Source organism: Berghia stephanieae, chromosome 11 (genome assembly GCF_034508935.2).
Source record: "Berghia stephanieae isolate SIO BIC M18660-M18661 chromosome 11, UCSD_Bste_1.3, whole genome shotgun sequence".
Taxonomy (NCBI): Eukaryota; Metazoa; Mollusca; class Gastropoda; order Nudibranchia; family Aeolidiidae; genus Berghia; species Berghia stephanieae.
Genome location: NC_088370.1, coordinates 5,349,064 through 5,372,456, shown reverse-complemented (window position 1 = coordinate 5,372,456; position 23,393 = coordinate 5,349,064). Strand labels below are relative to the sequence as shown.

At 37.6% G+C, this 23,393-nt stretch overlaps 1 protein-coding gene across 1 annotated transcript in view; it reads right to left on the bottom strand.

Annotated features, from left to right (window-relative positions):
* Positions 1-23,393, bottom strand: part of LOC144956973 (proton-coupled zinc antiporter SLC30A2-like) — a 68,340-nt gene that overhangs the window by 43,365 nt on the left and 1,582 nt on the right. The window lies entirely within an intron of this gene.

Genomic DNA, 23,393 nt, shown 5'->3' with positions numbered 1-23,393 from the left:
TCGTAGAGAAGAAAAAGAACATGAAGAAAGAATTCGTAGAGAAGAAAAAGAACACGAAGAAAGAATACGTAGCGAAGAACGAGAAGAAAGAGTCCAAGAAAGGGAACTAAAAAGACAAATAGCTTTAGCAGAAGAAGAAACCAAAAGGACCCAAATGATGCTGGAAACAAACGCCGGTCATGAAAGAAAACATAATAATAGTGATGAATTTTTCGTGAAACTTCCACGCATGCCAACATACGATGAACGCTCAGACTGTCTAGAATCCTTCTTACACCGATTCGAAGTTCAGGCTAAAGGTTATCGTTGGCCAGAAAGCAAATGGGCCACAGCCTTGATTAACTGCTTATCTGGAGAACCGCTAAAAGTTTTCTATACCTTAACAACTGAAGATGCAGATGACTATGGTAAAATTAAAGACGCTCTACTAAAAAGATTTAGATTAACGGAAGATGGTTACCAGGAAAGGTTTCACACTGCAAAACCGGAAAGTGGAGAAGACTTTAATACATTCGTGAACCGAATTACTCCATTGGTGGATTGAGTTGGCAAACGTAAAACAAGACGACTTTGCAGGCCTTTACTATCTCACGCTGAAGAATCGAATCTATCAAGCTTGCAACCCAGATTTAGTCGCATTCTTTAAAGAGAGAAAGCCAGAAAACTTGGACAAATTAAAAATCTACGCAGAAAACTTTAACAGCGCACATCCATTGACATCCCTTAGCAGAACATTGAAGGAACCATACTACGCTGCCGCTGCTCAGAGTCCAGGTACACCTAAAGTTCAGTGCTCAAATAGAACGAGCCGATCAATCACTCGGAACACGCAAGTGAAACAAGATGATCATAGTAACAAACCATGGAAGAAACAGTTCAATAGAGACCATAGCCGATCCTATCAAAACAAAACAAGAAATAGCACTGACAATAATACTGAGTATAAGAAAACCAACAAACCTATAATTAAATGTCAATATTGTGGAATGAAAGGCCACACAGCAGACAAATGTTACAAAATCGTGGGATATCCAAAAGAAACTGCAAATGCATCACTCCAAACAAGTGTAAATAATCAGACACGAGTAATGTCAGGAGAAAATATAAATGTGTATTGCGTGAAAGGTATGTCACTTTTAACACAAACTCACAAGTCAAGATCGCTATTTTTTTGTGAAGGCAAAGCTAATGGAACTGATTGCAAAATATTGAGAGACACAGGATGCAGTACAGTAGGAATAAAAGCATCTTTGATCAATGACGAAGACAAAACTGGAAAAACGGTACAATGCATCACATTCAGTGGCATAGTCGAAACCTTTGAAACAGCTAATGTGTACATAGAAACCTCATACTATACAGGAATAGTGGAATGCTGTATACTTCCCAACCCCGTCGCTGATGTTATTGTTGGCAATATAAAAGGTCTTAAAGACAACCCAACAGATGTAAAAGAATGGGCATTAACCCAAGAAACAGCTTGTCTAGCAGAAACAAGAAAGATGACTAAGACAACAGAGAAGCCAATGACTATTTCTCTTGAACCACAACAATTTGACAGGAACAGGTTCATTGAAGAACAGAAAAAGGACCCGACTTTAACATATTTCAATATCGCAAACAAAGGGACGAAATCAAAAGTTGAATACATCACTGAAAAAGATATTCTGTTCAGGTTACATAGGAAAAGAAACAAAATAGCTAAACAACTGGTCAAGCCGAGTATTTACAGAAACAAAATCCTTGGAATAGCGCACGATTCAATAACTTCTGGACATCTTAGGAGCTCTTCCACATTGAAGAGAATATCCGAGAATTTCACATGGCCTGGAATTACTAAAGACGTCCGAGAATATGTGAAATCGTGTGACACATGCCAAAGAAGAGTCGCAAAAGGCAGAATACCGAGATTGCCATTAGAGACAACCCCAGGTATTGAAAACGTTTTTCAAAAAGTTTCAATTGACATTATAGGCCCTTTAACAAAATCAGATAGAAACCATACACACATACTAACACTAATCGATTACGCAACCAGATGGCCAGAAGCGATAGCATTGAAATCAACTACATCGGATCACATAGCTGAAGCATTGATGACAATTTTTACTAGAATAGGCATACCAAATGAGATACGGTCGGACAATGGACCCCAATTTACATCACATATGATGCAAGAAACCATGAAACTCATGGGAATCCAACACTCATTCACAACTCCCTACCACCCCCAAGCAAATGGTCTTTGTGAAAGATTTAATGGCACTCTAAAGAATATGTTAAGAAAAGTGTCAGCAGAAAAACCAGATGATTGGGACAGATACTTACCAGCAATCCTATTTGCATATAGAGAAATACCCCAAGAATCTACAGGCTACTCCCCATTTGAGTTGATGTATGGACGATCACCTCGCGGCCCGATAAATATAGTAGCCGACATTTGTAAAGGGAATGAGGAGGACAATAACGAAATTATGTTTGCTTATGAATATGTAAGAAACCTAAAGGAAAGAATAGAGGACACGTGTAAGCTAGCACAGGAATCCGTCACTAAAAAGCAGAGAAATACAAGGAATACTCTGATCGCAAAAGCAAATCAAGAAAATTTGAGATTGGTGACAAAGTACTAATACTCTTACCCGATGACTCGAGTAAACTTTTAGCTACATGGAAAGGACCATTCAAAATAACAGCAGTAAAATCTAATGTTAATTACGAGATTAAAATTAACAACACAACAAAGACATTCCGTGCAAATATGCTAAAAAAGTGTTTTGATAGAGACACAGTGTCGCAACCTATGTTTACTAATATCGAAGCTTCAAATGCAGGATTGATCATACCGTTGGTCATGGGACACAGACACCCGAGACAGAAAAACAAACAAAAATCGCACAATTGCAACCACCTAAGACAAAAAAGAAGTACGCAAAGTACTTGGGCTCCTAAATTTTTACAGGAAATACATTTACAACTTCGCGCACATCGCGACACCGCTAACAAATCTGACAAAAAATGGGTCACCGAACAAAATTGTTTGGACAGAAGCGTGTCAGAATAGCTTTAACCAATTAAAGGCATTACTCTGTTCAGAACCAATTCTTAAATTACCCGACATGTCAAAAGAATTTGTTGTAAGAACTGACGCGTCTGATAAGGGCATCGCAGGTGTACTATTACAGGAGCATGAGGGAACTCTAATGCCTTGCTTATATGCAAGCAGAAAATTATTGGACAGAGAATCACGATACTCTGTAATAGAGCGTGAAGGACTGGCCATCGTCTTTGCTTTAAAGACATTCAGCAGATATCTACTGCTAAAAGAGTTTGTGGTCGAAACGGACCATAAACCACTCACGTACATAAGAAATAACAAAATGAATAATAGTAGAGTACTAAGGTGGACTCTATTTTTGCAAAATTACTCTTTCAGTATCTCTCACATACCAGGCTGTGAAAATATTCACGCCGACCTACTTTCTCGATTAGTGTAAACACGCGAGAAGGGTATAACTTAACCTCCCATGCATACTGTTAGTTACCTCGCAAATTATGCCAAATCAGAACGCACAATTTCGATAATTTTATTTGTAAACATGATGACCCAACTTAATGTAACATTGAGTATTGTTTGGATATATATACCATACCCATTCATGATTTGGGAAATCTTCTCTTTATCTATTATTGTTATGAATTTTCACTCATTTATGATTAATAATTGCAATGTCAATATTCCATTTACATTTTCATTCATTTCATTCAGTAAATTACCTTCATATCATCGACTTAAATCATGCTTCATTGCCATCACTATTGTTTATCACAATGATTTGTAATCACATTGCCATCATGTTGTTCATCACAATGATTTGTAATCACAATCTTTCATTGTTATTGTCACCCATTCATATACCTACGTTAATATAAACATTTCCATGTCTAGTTAATAAATAATTTAATTGTAGCACAAATCATAACAATGGATTAATGCTAGAGTATCATGATAGTAAATTTACTTCCGTTTGTAAAATCTATCTTTCCCATAATGGTTAAAGAGTATATTTTAAACGTGGGGGGGGGGGGGGGTGTCACAGTAAAGGTTGTTCACAATTATCTTATTAAATTTTATTTTATTAAGAACTAAATTCATCTCACTCCAGTTATATTTCGGTAGGCTTAGATAAACTTTACCTTCTAATATTAGATCGTCTTTCCTTTTATAGCCTTCCCTCGAATTAATTTCTAATTAGTGAATACTTTTCGTTCTACATTCTGTCACGTATCCACTTATTATAAAAGCTGATAGGTCTAACATTCGACACTCACTTCTCTCCACAATCTATGCCGGACGGCCAGTCGCTCTATTCCTTATATATATATATATAATATATATATATATATATATATATATATATATATATATATATATATATATATAATATACTGGAAGATTTTTATCTTTTGGGACTTTGTAGATATTATATCTACACCATTAAGACGCCGGAGCTTTTAACTTTGATTGTACAATCTTCAAGGATCAAACCCGAGCCCGCTGTCAAAGAGTTACACAATAACCCCTTACCAATTGCCTGGAAGTGGAATTTTACGAGCCCGAGCCTGTTATCAGACGAAAATATCATCCAAGCCTGTCAACTGCCTGGAAACGTAAACTTACGAACCTGACATATTATCATAAGTTACGTAATATATTCACATCTCTATTTGTAACTGCCACGATCACTGTTTATCTCTTTTAATTAAATTTCATCATTATTTTTATTTCATTGTAAACAAATCGTTAATTGTTTTTCATTTACAGTAACTAGTAAATTCTGGGGCCTCATTCTACATATATCTTTATGCATAGTCGAGTAGCTCTTTACTCACTTGAGACCATGACAGAAATATAAGGTATTGGTTTTGGGATGACAGTAAATGAGTAAACATACAAGGAAGCTGAGACCATCGCCAGGTCATAAAGAGTTGAAATTGAGATTGAATAAGACAATGTGAGTATATCACATATGGGATTTGAACCATCCTTTTTCAAGGAAGAATATGGATATGTGATGGAATATGACGAGAATTAACACTTTTATTGCTATGAAGATGGAATGTAAGGTGAAAAGATAATTTAAAAAAAAATCACTTTTAATTAATTGATATCTTACTGTCGATGTTGTAATCTTTAAAAAAAAGTATAATCGATATATAAATGTTTTTTTGAGCTGCACATTTTTACTTTAAACCTTTTGTGCTCACCAACATTGATTGCATGCATGTCTTATTTTTGGACTTAGTATTTTTCTAACCTAAAGTGTGTCAATACGTAAGTTGAATTTTTAAAGTCTTGAATAAAGCCAATGAAAAGCCACTGTACGACCATTTAGCCTTTACATAATATGTGTATAACTACGCTACAGATGGACAATGCTGTCTCACCCTCTGTGGTCACCAGGTTTGACACTTTCAGGCTTCCATCTTTTGAAGGAGGCAATGAAGAGACATCGCTTTGAAGATAAGGAAGAAGCCAAGACAGTAGTGAATAATTGGCTGAAAGTTCAGTCAACTCAGTTTCACGAGGACAGAGGACGGAATTCATGGCCTAACAAAAAGGTGGACTGTATGCATCTCTCTCTCTCTCTCTCTCGAGAGAGAGAGGCCGAGACTGTGATGAGAAGTAGCATTCTATCTACTCGGCTAATACCAAGCTTTACTTTGAGGTATGATGCATGGTTTTGATTCAATTTGTTTTTAAAAAATAAGCAGTCCCATTACTTTTTTACTCATCCTCGTTTGTACGCTAGTATATCTTTCTTTTTTCCTTTATGTTTTATCTGGCGATGTACTATCATTTTTAATTTAATCATGAAAGTAAAATAAAGTTAGAAGCGGCTACAAGAATAAGATTTTAATCTGAAACATCGTGTAAAATAATACAGTACCAGATGATACAAGTGTGTACAATTCCAAGTACAAGATAATCTCTGACATAGTGAACGATATTACATCGCCAGATAAAGCGAAAAGATAAAAAAAAAGATTTCATGAAAGGTAACAGTACTTCCCCCCCCCCCCCCCCCCCCCCCGCCCTCCCCCTTTTAAAAATAACATGCTATAGTGACGTGTGCATAGCATGCTATAGTGACGTGTGCATAACATGCTATAGTGACGTGTGCATAGCATGCTATAGTGACGTGTGCATTTTTGCAGGTCTTGTTTTTGTTTGATTTTTTGTTCTTCTCTGTGTTTTGATAATCTGTGACGTAGGGGATGATAATACAACGCCAGATGAAGCATAGAGATAAAAAAATGATTTTATAAAATGTAACCCCCCCCCCCCCCCCCCCTCCCCCAACCCTACTCCCTTTTAAAAAAAAAAACAAAAAAAAAAACAGGCTATAGTGACGTGCGCATATTTTCAGGTCTCGTTTTTGTTTGATTTTTTTAAAAAATGGTTTTGCGGGGATCGCGACACAATTCAGTGCCTGTAAAAATTAAGAAAGAGAGATAGTGATAATATTCTAAAATTACAGTTAAAGGACATGAGAAAAAGTCATACAAACAGGAATTGGTTCAAATAGGGAACAAATGTAGATTCCAAGAGGATACCGTCAATGTACTTAATTTGAAATCACCCAAAAGTATCATCCAGATATCAGGACAAAGAGGAATACACTCGAGTGTTTACAGAATAAATCCCGGGCGCCCAAATAACCTAAATAGTGTCGAAAGCGCCGTTAAACACCTAAAAACAAAACAAAGAACAGAATAAATCTAAAACAGAATACATAATTAACAATACATAACAGAGAGATGATTTACAAGGGGAAAAATATCTCTCAAAACTCATTCTAAACATTTGACTATGTTCCTCTCAGCAAAGGACAACGGAAAAGGCCAGGACAACGGAAAGGGCCAGGACAAAACCAAGAAATCTAAGTCCAAGACAAAGACTGAAAGCAACTCCAAAAACAGATATTATATAAGGGGATAGAAGACAGCAAGTAATATCCTTCCCACCATGGGAGGTCAAAACACCAATAGGATTCAACAGTCGTAACGCCACTTCCCTCGTAATGACGAATGGTAACTTAGTAACTGGCTCTAAACTATCGAAACAATGGCGGACGCCCTTATGAAATATTTCTCCGACGAGCATAAAAGCGTATCCAGAGGAGAAAAAAACATTATAAATCTGATCATGTTTTGACTTTTACACATTTTGATCACAAGACATATGAAAAGTTCTAGTCAGCATGAAGAATAAAAATTTACCGATTTTTTTTGTTTAGAACCACAATGGCCGCCGTTGCTGGGCGACGTGACATCAGACTATTGAATCCAACTATGGCCTGATACTGACATTGTTGTAATGGACTTTACTTTGCGATGGTTTGAAATGTATTTTCATTTTTACAAAGAACCTCTAACAAACTGGGTTATCAGTAAATACTAGTAACAGCAGCAACAAAACGCAACAACAACAACAACAACAACAACAACAACAATAATGTTAATTGTCTTTTGTTGCTAACCGAAGAAGGGATTTAAGCCTTCAACATCCCGTGTTTCGTATTGTGTTGTTTTTTGTTATTTTTTTGTTTGTTTTGTTTTTTTAAAGTTGTTATATTCATTTTTATTTATTTCTTTTTACTATCAATCAACGTACTTAGTTTAAGAACGTATTTAGTTTAAGATCACCTAAAACTTAAAAGTCTCATCCAGACATAAGCACAGGATCCCACTAATAGGAATCCACTCAAATTAATGATTACAAACCATTTTATTATATTCAAAACAAAAAACATGTTACAGTACCTAACGGGAAGATGATTCACAAGGATTTAAAAAAAAGATCAAATCCCAAAGCAGGGATAGGACAAAACCAAGTAATCCCATTCCAAGAAATAAACAGAAAGCAAACTAACAAAACCGATGCAGGGGGATAGAGATACAACAAGTGACATCCTGTCCGCTATGGGAGGTCAAATAACCCAACCCAGCGACTTGACCTAGCCTCCAAATCCGACTTTAAAGTTAACTCACTCAGCCTTAGAGATTTTTTCTACTTTTCAAAATTGAAAAAAAAAGATGTATTAAAAATGAGCATGTGCATATATAGTTGTTTTTTCTTCAACTACCATAAACATGCAAAAACTAAAAACATTAACTTTATACTACACCTACAATTTGTCTCAAAAATGTAATAAATAGCCATGGGGTAAAAGTAACCCCGGGTAAACTACGGGTATAGTCGGTGATAGGGTTGAGTGAGTTAAAATGACTAGAAATGTGAGGATTTCAAGTTTTCTCCATTTAAATCAACTGTATCAACTTTTTTGGGGGTCCCGACAGCCCACCACTACCATCCATCATTCTTTCTAACGTACGCTCGCTTCGAAACAAGATCCGATACCCTTGCTTCCCTTACAAAGTTTGACAAGGGTGATAGAAATTCTTGCATCATCGGACTAAGAGAAACGTGGTTGTCACCCCAAGACAGTGATAGAAATGTTGCTTTGGACAATTTCTAATTGTTTAGGAATGACAGAGATTCATCACTAGGGAAAAATAAAGGGGGAGGTGTTTGCATCTATGTGAACGTCAGATGGTGTAAAACCGTAAATTTAGATAGTTCGAAGATGACGTCACTCAGGGTTTTTTTTTTTTTTTGTTTTTGTTTTTTGTCATCCGCGTTTATGAGTAATGCTCACTGACTGTATTAACCTGACTATAAACGTTCATGGATACACACAGTTTTGTGTGTTGGTCCGTTACACTTCCAGATGGCAATGTTATGAGGTTCTTAGCCAAGCGCATACTATATATGCAACACAAATCAACACACATGACATATTATAGATAGTATGCAGATGACGTCACTCAGGCCTTTGTTATTGTTTTTGCCATCCGCGTTTGTGAGTTGTTCTCACTAAACTGTATTAACCAGACTATAAAAGTTCATGGTTACACGGAGTTTGTGTGTTGGTTCGTTATACTTCCGGATGGCAATGTTGTGAACTCCTTGGCCAAGCGCATTCTATCTATATCGCTGTACACGACGCCCCCACTTTCTACCCCGAGAATTTAGTATCGTCAACATTCTTGTTGTTTACATTCCCCCGAGCTCAAATAGTGACGAAGCAAAACAAACACTGGAAGAACACACGTCACGACTGCTTCTCAGACGCCCGGACAGCCCCTTAACAATTATTAGCGATTTCAACCATTGCCAACACACAATCTCCGGACTCAATCAATTTGTCACTTGTAAGGCAAGCCTCGCCATAACAACACACTTGGCCTGTGTCACTGTAACATAAAAGACGCCTACACATGAATCAAAACAACCGATTTCCAACTCCGACCACAACACAATAGACCTATGTGTCTAAATTGAAAAAAAGGAAAACCAATCAAAACGTGTAGTCACAAGAAGCAATAGACTGTCTCAATGCTTGCTTTGAATGAACGATGTGGGATACGTTAATGCCACTAGATGGAACGATTGATGAATGGACTGACGTGTTGACAAGCTATATAACATTCTGTGTTGAGTTATGTGTTAAAAAGAAAGAAATTAGAATTTTCCCCAACAAACCATGGGTAACTAAACGTCTGAAATATGCCCTAAATGAAAAGAAGATCGCATATATGAGCGGTGACAGAACACAAACACACGTTAAAGAGAAAGAACTAGAATCGTCATTAAACAAGAAAAGGAAGCGTACAAACGAAACATGGAACAAAAACTATAATCGGGAAATTCCAGAAAGCGTCGGAAATGATTCGTGAAATATAAGGGGGAGAACCAAAGAAAACACGATTCCCATCTGGTAATGCAAACATAGATGTTGACGAACTCAACACCTTTTACTGCCGCTTCGACGTGTCTACCAACAATCGACACGGAATCAACTTCATCAACTTCAATAATCAACAGAAAGCCACCCCCAGAACTAGAAGAAACAGTTGTGGTGGAATTATTTAAACGTTGTAAGGAACGGAAAGCACCCGGTCCAGACAACATACACGGTCTATATTGAAATATTCCCACAACCAACTGGCGGTGCCTTTCACACAAATATCCCAACGTTCCATCGATGAACAGTCTGTACCAGTGCTTTGGAAAACGTCCGTGGTCGTGCCAGTACCGAAGAAGCGCTGCCCGGTGGCGTTCAACGACGACCGACCGGTTGCCCTGACATCAATTGTGATGAAATGCTTGGAAAAAAATAATAAAATGCGAGCTTCTTCAGACAGTATACGACTCGAAAAATACAAGATAAACACAAATTCGCATACCAGCATTCACTCAGCGTGGAAGATGCGTGACTGACCGTAATAAACGGAGTGGGGAAATATCTCGACAAGAAGTCTTCAAATCTGGCAAGGATTCTATATGTAGACTTCTCAGCTTTTAACGCGATGAACACGGCCATGCTGTTGACCAAACTACGTGCCATAGATATACCAGGCTACCTGATTATTTGGCTCAGGAGTTTTCTATCACAGAGACCACAGTGATAAAGATGAATGAGCATGTCTCAAGTATAAAACATCTCTCAAATGGCTGTCCCCAGGGATGCGTATGCTCCCCAATTCTCTACATACTATACACTAATGATTGTAGAGCTTCATTTGAAAACTGCCAGGTAATTAAATAACTAAATATTCAATATAGGTCTCATAACTGATAAAGAATCTGAAACCAAATATTTTAATCAAGTTAATAAATTTGTTGACCGGTGCTACCACAATTTTCTTGAAATTAATGCCTCAAAAACTAAAGAACAAATTTTTACCAACAACAGAAAATACGAACATTTTAAACTTGTTAAAATAGAAAATGTGATGTAGAAATTGTAGATGATTTTAAATACTTGAGCATAACGCTTAGTCACAATTTGAATTTCAAACATCATATCGGCACTATGGGTAAAAAAAACTAGCACAAAGAATGTATATTCGGAGAAAATTAAGATCCTTACTTTGATGTCAGCAAAAAGACTATGCTGCAAATTTACAACTCCTTCATTAACCGTTATTACATTTGGCATTACAGTGTGGCATGGTGGATGTGGGGTAAGAGAAAAGTCAAAGCTAAATAAACTTATCAAAGAATCGAGTAAAATAATAAATTCCCTTCTGGATGGTGTTGAACATTTGCATCAAAAACATCTCATTAAAAAAGCTGTTTCTATTATTAATAACAAAAACCACGTGCTTCATCAAAAATTTAAAATTCTGCACAATGCAGAACCAACAAAACAAAAGGACTTTCGTTCCTTCTGCAATTAAATCAGTAAATGCTTCATAAGTGTGCATAAGTCTTAATGAATTACAATTGAGGAGGGGAATGAATAGAGGAATAGAGAGAGAGAAAGAGAGAGAGAGAGAGAGAGAGAGAGAGAGAGAGAGAGAACGATAATATATATATATATATATATATATATATATATATATATATATATATATATATAATATATATATAAATGAATAGATAGATGGATAGATGGATAGATAGCCAGAGACAGAGAGCTTTATGAATTTGTGTGTACGTTTATGTGGATGGGTTGATAATATTAAATAGTGTTTGGCACCCAATAATAATCTAAAATGTAAATTTGGTGTGGAAATCTCATTGTATTCAACTTTACTGTAACTTTATTGCATTAATATATATATATATATATATATATATATATATATATATATATATATATATATATATATATATAGATATATATATATATAATGTGTGTGTGTGTATGTCCGTCCGTCCGTGTCTGTTTTCATGTGTGTAAGAGAGATATAGGGAGAGAGAGATAGAGGGAGAGAGAGAGAGATAGAGGGAGAGAGAGAGAGATAGGGAGAGAGAGAGATAGAGAGAGATAGAGAGAGAGAGAGAACGAGTGAGTGAACAAGGGGAAATTGATCATTGGTGTGTTTATGTGCATGCGTATGTGTGTGTGTAGTGTGTGTGTGTGTGTATGTGTGTGTGTGTGTGTATGTGTGTGTGTGTGTGTGAATGCACTCATGTTATTATGACATAAGAGAGTATGATTAGGACTCAAAATATATTTAGAGTATATAGTAATAATAGTATTATTATGTGTAGCTTCGTTTCATATGGGAGAAACAACATTGAAGCGACTCGGCTCCTTTTATAGTCGTCTATGAATGGCCGACGGCTTTTATGAATGGTTCTCACTATAGAGAGCTGTGGTTCTCACTGAATAGATAGTTCGAAGATGACGTCACTGGGGTCTTTGTTATTGTTTTTTTGCCATCCGCGTTTATGAGTAATGCTCACTGAACTGTATTAACCGGACTATAAACATTCATGAATACACACAGTTTTGTGTGTTGGTCCGTTATACTTCCGGATGGCAATGTAATGAGTTTCTTAGCCAAGCGCATACTATCTATAGACAGGTAGATTATCACGCCCCTCGGACAATCGTCATGGTGTAAACAATCGCAGTGCTTGGTAGACACAGCAAACTACACAGGTTTTACTATCGATGATATGTGTAAGTCAAATATCCACTGTTCGACCGCTTGATCAATAGAACTAACACAAAACTATGTGTAAATTTAAACGTTTATAATCTGATCAGAAAATCGTGTGATAACTACTCACCCATTTGGTGGTAACAAAGATCAGTGATTGGTCGATTTCATTCACGTTACTGTTTATAAACAAGCAACTATGTTTGTCCGAGCACGTGTGACGGTGTGCCACAAATTCCATGTTTTGATTGGTCAAACATCTACTGGTTAATTCTAACGGTCGGACTTTGGTCGTTCGGGACTGCATATGGTTTTGTGTATTGGTGCGTTGTGTCCTGCTGGCGGGTGTTTTGAGCATTTTGGACAAACTCACAGCATCGATAGTTATTCCTCACATACAGAGAAGATAGAAAGGAAAAGAGCGATAGGGAGGGAAGGAAGGAGGGAGGGGGAGGAGAGAGAGAGAGAGAGAGAGGAGAGAGGAGAGGAGAGAGGGAGAGAGAGAGAGGGAGAGAGAGAGAGAGAGAGGGAGAGAGAGAGAGAGATGAGGGGGGGGGGGGGGGGGAGAGAGAAAGGACAAGATTCTTACCCTTAGAAGGGAGGAAATTTGATGTGCAAATATCATTATCTCATTGTATGTAACTTTACTATAACATAATTGCATTTATGTATATCATATGAAGATATTACTATTTCTGACATAGGCGTGAAAGAACAGATATATATATATATATATATATATATATATATATATATATATATATATATATATATATATATATATAAGAGAGAGAGAGAGAGAGAGAGAGAGAGAGAGAGAGAGAGAGAGAGAAAGAGAGAGAGAGAGGAGGAGGACCACAGGCTTTCCCTCTCAGAGCTTGTTACAGGGAAATAATATAATATGGAGTATGATGAAGATGGTGATGGTGTTATAGGGAAATGATGGTGAAAGTGAAGGATTGTAACGAAAATATTAGGAAGGTTGTTGTGATGATGATGATGATGATAATGATAATGATAATGATAATGATAATGATATGATGATGATGATGATGATGATGATGATGAGATGATGTGATGATGATGATGATACGATGTGATGGTGATGTTGTTGTTGTTGTTGTTGTTGATGCCGTTTTTTTCGATGACTACGATGTTACCAGTGTGCATATGTGTGAGTGTGTCTATGTTAATATTGTATTGTTATAAATGTGTAACCAAATGACAAATTTTTTTAGGACAATAAAGATTTATTATTATTAATTAATTGAACATGAGAGGTCGAGGACAAAAACAGTTAAATAGCTTCATTTTTATTTTTGAAAATATCAAGTTGAACAAAATGACCAAACGTGATATTTGATATTTCAAAAACTGTGAACACTTTTCACTATGTGGGTGACTTTGAACACATATTCCAACGTGACCAATGACCTTGAACACATGGAAATGTAATATTGATCGTGCCCATTGATCTGTTTCTGTACTGTATTGTATAACTCTTCGTGTTTTAACTCTCTCCTTACCAGCCATTTGCAGTATTTTCCCCAAAACTCCACACAAAACAAACTCGAAATATATTTTTTATCGCTCAAACATAAAAGCAGTAAATTCTTGTGATAAATATTTTCTTTAGCAAAACATGCTATACAACACACTGTTTAATTTCTTTAAATTTTATGATGTACAAAAGAAATTTGAATAAGAAAAATGTTGGTGGTATAGTAACGAATGTGACGAATTTCATATAGTTGGTAAGGAGAGGGTTAATTTCTTTCCAGATCGTGTCGATTTAAAAGTTGAATAAAGCCTATATTCTGCATGGCAATTATTCGAGCTACTTTCTAGCTTCACAAAAACCCTAAAGGAAAGAATTGAAGGATGCTGGAAGATATCAGTGATATTGATATTAGATTAGAACATTGATTTCAGTTTAGAAGAAAAGATAAGGGACATTATCCACCAAAACCGTGGATCGACTGACCATTTAAGTTTAAATTGAGCTTTATATAGCGTAATATCCACTAAATGTACTCAAAGCGCTTTAGAAGGGGTCCCTGGTCAACAGCAACATTTAACATGTAGGACGGGACATGACGCCTGATAGGCGATATTACAATTTTTCGGACAAAGACAACGCTGCTAACGGCCAGGCATTCATTTTGTACCTAAGTACGGTGAGAGAATGTGAGGAAAGAGCCTTTTCCAAGAACTCAACTATGTCCGAGCGCGAGGCTCGAACCCAGGACCTTCCGATCCGAAAGCGAGTGTTATACCACTAGACCACATAGCCGCACGATGAACCATTTAGAACACTAAATTACATATTTTTAAAATGGTCACACAATGTGTACATATTTGCAGCTCTGAATTTGAGCTTTAAAATTGAGCTTTTATATAGCGCAATATCCACTAAATGTGCCCAAAGCGCTTTACAAGGGGTCCCTGGCCAACAGCAGCACTTATCGTGCAGGACGGGACATGACGCCTCTTAGGCGACATTACATTTTTTTTCTTTTCGAACAAAGACAACGCAGTACTCATTTTACACCCGAGTAAGGCAAGAAAATGTGAGTAAAGAGAATTTCCCAAGGACTCAACTTTGCGCCAGGCGTGGTTCTAACTTCAGGACCTTCCGATCGGAAAGCCAGTGTCATACCATTAGACCACAAAGCCGCAGTTTTATGTATATACAGCCTATGTGTGTACAATTTTATGAATATTGGCGGACGGGTTTAGAAGATGCAAGCGTTTTTGTTATATTTATGTCTCATTTTTTGTAACCACTCGATATATCAAAAACTCTAGCATCTTCTAAACCCGTCTACGGCTATGTGGTCTAATGGTATGACACTCGCTTTCCGATCGGAAGGTCCTGAAGTTATGTTTTGTTTGTTTTTAAGGGTTTTACGGCGCTTGCAACACATTTAGGTTATATCAGCGCCAGTAAAAAGGAAGAAAATGGGATAGTAAAAAGTTCTAGAATTACAATTAAAGCACCCAAGAAAAAGTAAGACAAAGGGGAACTGAGAACAAATAGGGATCAGATGTAGATTCCAAGATCATACCACCAATGTACTTAGTTTGAAATCACCTACAAGTCTCATCCAGACACAAGCACAAAATCCAACAAAGAGGAACACACTCAAATGCTAACATTATACATTAAAAATAACACATATAATAATACATAACAGAGAGATGATTTGTTTGTTTTTTAAGGGTTTTACGGCGCTTGCAACACATTTAGGTTATATCAGCGCCAGTAAAAAGGAAGAAAATGGGATAGTAAAAAGTTCTAGAATTACAATTAAAGCGCCCAAGAAAAAGTAAGACAAAGGGGAACTGAAAACAAATAGGGATCAGATGTAGATTCCAAGAGCATACCACCAATGTACTTAGTTTGAAAGCACCTACAAGTCTCATCCAGACACAAGCACAAAATCCAACAAAGAGGAACACACTCAAATGCTTACATTACACATTCAAAATAAAAAATAATAATACATAACAGAGAGATGATTTACAAGGAAAAAAATATCATCTCCCAAAACAATAACTATGCATTTGACTGTTTCCCTCCCAGCTAGGATTCCGGCCAGTGCCCGGACAAAACCAAGTAATCCCATTCCGAGACAAGGACAGAAAGCATGTTGGAAAACAGATATAAGGGGATAGAAGACACAGCGTGTACCTCCCTGCCCGCTATGGGAGGTCAGGATCCCCACCAGCACTTGAGCCTGTCATCAATCGTTACACCAAGGTATTTGTAGTGAGGAACTCGCTGGACGAATTGGTCCTTTAATTTTAACGGTTCTATCGGTTCCTTCACTCTCCTAAAGTCAATCACTAGCGCCTTTGTCTTGCTTATGTTAAGCTCTAGGTGGTGGGCATCACACCAAGACACAAATCTATCAATTTCTTGCCTATAAGCCACTTCGTTGCCATTTTGTTTTTTTTTGTTTGTTTGTTGCTTTAGGTCTCTTCCAACACAATTGAGGTTATATGAGAGACCGCTGAAACAAAAAAACAAGCAATCTAACAAAAATAGTACAAATGTCAATCAAAATCATAACCCAAAGACATAAGCTAAATTATAAATAACCAAGAACAAACAGGCAGAGGATTTACAGGAAAAAAAATATCCCCTGTCAAAAATACAATCACAAACCAAAGAAGCAGGATAGGCTAGTAAAGAGAAGAAGAAACGACATCACTATCGGATCGCACACCCATGCGAACATCATAGGTATATGATTCAAGGGTGATGCTCCCATCCAACCACCCGCTTGCCATTTGTTATGAGGCCTTGAAGAGCGGTGTCATCTGCAAACTTTATTAAAGGTACACTCAGGTTTTGACTTCTACAGTCATTCGTGTATATTGTGAATAATACAGGGGACAATACACAACCTTGAGGAGCGCCAGTATTTGTAGTTATACAGGAAGATTTGTTTTGCCCTAATTGAACATATTGTGCTCTCTCCGTAAGAAATTTGAGCACCCAAGCAATTATATACTTGTTTAAATTCAGACTAGTCAATTTTTGAACAACCAACTGAGGTTGCATTGTATTGAACGCTGAAGAAAAATCTGCAAAAAGCAATCTGCAATAGCTCCTAGCGTGATCTAGATGCCTGTAGATGTTTTTGTAAACAGCAAAATGGCATCCTCTACGCCACGTCCTGGTTTGTAAGCAAATTGATGACTATCACTCAATGGCATAAACTGATTCCTAATTTTAACAAGAACAAGTTTTTCTAAAGATTTCATGACTATTGAAGTCAGTGCAACAGGTCTGAGATCGTTCATAGTTTCAAGTTTTTCTTTTTTTGGAACAGGAATAATTTTCGAAGTTTTCCAAATTTCAGGGATTGAAACGCATTGGAGGGACCAGTTAAAAATATGTGTATAAATGGGGGAAAGCTGGTGGGCACATTCTTTTAATAGTTTTCCTTTCAATCCATCCGGCCCAGCAGCCTTCCTCTCGTTTAGTTTCGAAAATACGAATCTCGTTTCCTCTTCACTGACCTCAACAGCCATTTCATCTTCCAAAGCCCTGTCTAATTTATGTTTTTCATTTTCAATATCAAATTTGTTTGCTGTGTCGAAACGTGAATAAAATTTATTTAAAGTTTCAATTTCGATATCTTCTGATATAATCGTGGGCTTTGGATTATAGTTCACAGCAGTTTTAAGCCCCCGCCACGTGTCCCGTATATCCCCAGAAGAAAAGCATTTTTCAATTTTATTTTTGTACTTGTCTCTACAACTAGATATTACCCTCTTTATCTCTTTTTGTTTTGTTTTCAGATCTTTTTTGTTTCCACTAGTATAGAGAGTTTTCTTTTGGTTCAATAAAAGTTTTAGATCTTTTGTTATCCAAGGCTTGTTGTTAGGATAATATTTTATTTCTTTTTTACAAGACACTAGCTGTTCACAGAATTTTAAATACTCACTCACACAGTCATTCAGCTCATCCACACTATCACATGATTCGATAAAAACATTCCAGTCAGTGCATTCAAAACAACCACGCAAATCTTCACACACACTTCCGTTCCAGATCTGTACACTTTTCTTTACTGGTTTTACACGTTTAAAAACAGGGCGGTAGGTGGGGAGTAGCAAGAGCATGCAGTGGTCAGATAAACCTAATGGGGCACGGGGTAAACATTTATAACTATTTTTAATATTACACAGGAATAAATCTAATGTTTTTTTTGTCCCTTGTCTCGCAGTCCACGTATTGATGAAGTCCCGGGAGAGTAAAATCGTTACATTGGTTAAAATCGCCAGTGACCATCAATACGGCATCGGGTGACTTAATTTGAATGTCCTGTATTTCTTTCCTCAAAATATTTTTCGCTGTGGTGTTGTCTGATGATGGTGGAATGTAGACGATGATGATGACATGAGTATATTCCCGGGGTAGGGAATATGGTCGTGACGAAACAGTAATAAATTCAATATAATCGTCACAATACATTTTCTTTATCTGACAGTTATTGGGGTGGCACCATTTGTTGTTAATATATGTGCACACCCCACCCCCAGTTCGTTTATTTACATTAGTCCGATCTCCTCGAAATAGTGAATATTGTTCAATATTAAAACATGATGATGGTATGTGAGGAGATAGCCAAGTCTCTGTTAACGCTATTATGGAGGCTTGACGATAGTCACTATTAAAACGACACAGTGAAAACAGTTCATCAATTTTATTTTTCAGTGATCTTACATTACCTGTCACTACACAGGGTAAAAATGGACGAAAAGGCCGTCTGTTAAATTTTGTTTTTATTCCTCCCTTTCTCCCCCTCTTTCTTACTTTAATAAACGATGTGTCAATAGTGGGTGGTGGGGGTGACACGGGTTGGAGGGATCGGAGAGTCTCTGGAGTATAAGTTATCGATAGGCTTATTTTGGCAGTAAAATCACAGGCTAAAACACCATTTATGCTTATAAATATACTAATAAATATAAAAATCAGGAACAATATATACTTCACATCCATTTTGAATAAAAATTAGGCTTAAATTCCGACGATTGAATGATAAATGAATAAAAATATGTGTAGAAAATAGGTAAATATTCACAACACGTCTGTTGTCGCCGGAAGCCAGCGCCAAAAAAAAAAAAAAAAAAAAAAAAAAAAGAAGGAAAGAAAGAGAGAGATAGAGAGAGAGATAGAGATATACAGAAAGAGAGAGAGAGAGAGAGAGAGAGAGAGAGAGATGAGAGAGAGAGAGAGGTGAGAGAGAGAGAGAGGTGAGAGAGAGAGAGAGAGAGAGCGTTTCAGGATAAAACATTGTTCGAAGCAAAAATATGGGAAACATGACACCCACAAACAGACACAGTTACATAGACAGACACACTCATATAGATAGAATGCGCTTGGCCAAGGAGTTCACAACATTGCCATCCGGAAGTAAAACGGACCAACACACAAACTCTGTGTAACCATGAACTTTTATAGTCTGGTTAATACAGTTTAGTGAGAACAACTCACAAACGCGGATGGCAAAAACAATAACAAAGGCCTGAGTGACGTCATCTGCATACTATCTATACAAACAAAACACACAACATCCAACAATCACCCAATACCGCTACAAACACACAGGACACATGATCTAACAACATACATAATACCATATATATCATCCATCCATACCATCCATCTATTCATCCATACCACCCATCTATTCCATCCATCCATTCCATCCATACCATCCATCCATTCCATCCACACCATCCATCCATTCCATCCATCCACCATTCCATCCATTCCATCATCCATTCCATCCATCCATCCATTCCATCCATCCATCCATCCATCCATCCACCATTCCATCCATCATCCATTCCATCCATCCATCCATCCATACCATACCTCATACCATCCATTCCATCCATCTCATCCATCCATCCATCCATTCCATCCATCCATACCATCCATCCATTCCATCCATACCATCCATCCATTCCATCCATACCATCATCCATTCCATCCATTCCATCCATCCATTCCATCCATTCCATCCATCAATACCATCCATCCATTCCATCCATCCATACCTCCACCCATTCCATCCATCCATTCCATCCATACCATCCATTCCATCCATACCATCCATCCATTCCATCCACACCATCCATCCATCCATTCTATCCATACCATCCATTCATATCCATACCATCCATTCCATCCATACCTCCACCCATTCCATCCATACCATCCATACCATCCATTCTATCCATACCATCCATTCCATCCATACCATCCATTCCATCCATCCATCCATTCCATCCATACCATCCATTCCATCCATACCATCCATCCATTCCATCCACACCATCCATCCATCCATTCTATCCATACCATCCATTCCATCCATCCATACCATCCATTCAATCCATCCATACTATCCATCTCATCCATCCATGCATCCATTCAATCCATCCATACCATCCATCCATTCTATCCATACCATCCATCCATCCATCCATCCATTCCATTCATTCCATTCATACCATCCACACCATCCATCCATCCATTCTATCCATACCATCCATTCTATCCATACCATCCATTCCATCCATCCATCCATCCCATCCATTCAATCCATACCATCCATTCAATCCATCCATACTATCCATACCATCCATCCATTCCATCCATACCATCCATCCATTCCATCCATACCATCCATTCCATCCATACCATCCATCCATACCATCCATACCATCCATCCATTCCATCCATACCATCCATTCAATCCATCCATACTATCCATACCATCCATCCATTCCATCCATACCATCCATACCATCCATCCATTCCATCCATACCATCCATCCATTCCATCCATACCATCCATTCCATCCACACCATCCATCCATCCATTCTATCCATACCATCCATCCATACCATCCATACCATCCATACCATCCATCCATTCCATCCATTCCATCCATCCATTCCATCCATACCATCCACCCATTCAATCCATCCATCCATCCATCCATATATATATATATATATATATACAACATACATAGGGTTACACACCACGATCAACCGACACTATAACACCGCATCATACTCATAACCACAACACACTATTATAACACACGCACATACAGACAGGAACTGCACACAAAACACACCACAACAATGACAGACAAACAGACCGGCATTCAGACATAGATAGTGCTAGACAAACAAGAATGAACAGCAACAAAGATCAAATAAAAGCACACACCAAATACAAACAAAGGTTTAGAAACAAAACAAACAATGTGTTTGAAATTGTCAGACTCAAAAAGTAGGAACAAACCATTATTTTTTTTTTACAAAAAACAAACGTACATGACAAATATTATATCGACACTATGCGGTCTAGTGGTATGACACTCGCTTTCGGATCGGAAGGTCCTGGGTTCGAGCCTTGCGCTCGGCGCATAGTTGAGTCCTTGGAAAAGGCTCTTTACTCGCATTCTCTCACCGTACTCGGGTGTAAAACGAGTACCTGTACGAGGAATGATAGATGTACGAAGACACGGGGACCAAATAGGACAACAAGGAATGATATTTGTACGAAGAGACGGGGACCAAACAGGAAGACAAGGAATGATATTTGTACGAAGACACGGGGGCCAAACAGGAAGACAAGAAATGATAGATGTACGAAGACACGGGGACCAAACAGGAAGACAAGGAATGATAGATGTACGAAGACACGGGGACCAAACAGGAAGACAAGGAATGATAGATGTACGAAGACACGGGGACCAAACAGGAAGACAAGGAATGATAGATGTACGAAGACACGGGGACCAAACAGGAAGACAAGGAATGATAGATGTGCGAAGACACGGGACCAAACAGGAAGACAAGAAATGATAGATGTACGAAGACACGGGGACCAAACAGGAAGACAAGGAATGATAGATGTACGAAGACACGGGGACCAAACAGGAAGACAAGGAATGATAGATGTACGAAGACACGGGGACCAAACAGAAGACAAGGAATGATAGATGTACGAAGACACGGGATCAATCGTAGCCATCGTAAAGCCTGACACTGACCAAAAAACGACGTCAAAATGCCAGTCTAGAGGTTCTCGTGTCAGGCCGTAACGCGGTCAGCTAGTGTTAACGATGGCTACGGCCAATACCACATATAACATTGATGGACCAGCTTGCAATAACGATGACGAAGACGAAGCTTTCACAAAATTTTACACAAAACTTTACGAACATGAAAAAAAAAAAAAACTTATGCAAAAGTAGAAGATGAATATACAAAATACGCAAAAAAAAAAAAATAAATTACCAGAAAACCAACATAATATGAGTTCGACACCCCAATATCATTAGAAGACATCAAAAACACAATCAATATCATGAACATAGATAAACAAAACATCTGGCCCCGACGGTTTAACAGTCGAAATTTACAAATTCTAATGGATCCCACCATATATATATATATATATATATATATATATATATATATATATATATATATATATATATATATATATATATATATATTATATATATACCGTCAGATGGGGTTGCTTTGCCTCAAGGGGTGACTTCGCCTTTGCCGATTTGGAACATTTTGAGTATTCTCAGGCTTGTTGCAGTTATTTCCCTTGTGAGAGGACTTGCTTTTTTTTATCAAAAGATATAACTGTCAAAATACTAAATATAATCTACCTTGTCCAAATCTATAAAGACAAAGTCACCCCATTTGACGGTATATATATATATATATATATATATATATATATATATATATATATATATATATATATATATTCTTGCAGACTCTTCACGACTGACGACGCATGGTCGTGTATAAATTTTTATCATGCAACAAAAAGAAAGAAAAAAAAAAGGGGGGGGGGGGGAATGGCCGAGTGGTCAAGGCATTGTACTGTGATCCAGAAGGTCACGGGTTCGAGTCCCGCTTCAGCTACTTTTGCTTTAATTCTCAAACAAGAATATTATTCATATTGACATCAGACATTCTGTTTGATGGATTATCTAATATTCCTTCATAGACTGCCTAGGAGACGGGATCTATCGGTGTGCGGTTATGTGGTCTAGTGGTATGACACTCGCTTTCGGATCGGACGGTCCTGGGTTCGAGCCTCGCGCTCGGCGCATAGTTGAGTCCTTGGAAACGGCTCTTTACTCACAATCTCTCACCGTACTCAGGTGTAAAATGAGTACCTGGCCGTTAACAGCGTTGTCTTTGTCCGGAAAATTGTAATATCGCCTTACAGGCGTCATGTCCCGTCCTACATGTTAAATGTTGCTGTTGACCAGGGACCCCTTGTAAAGCGCTTTGA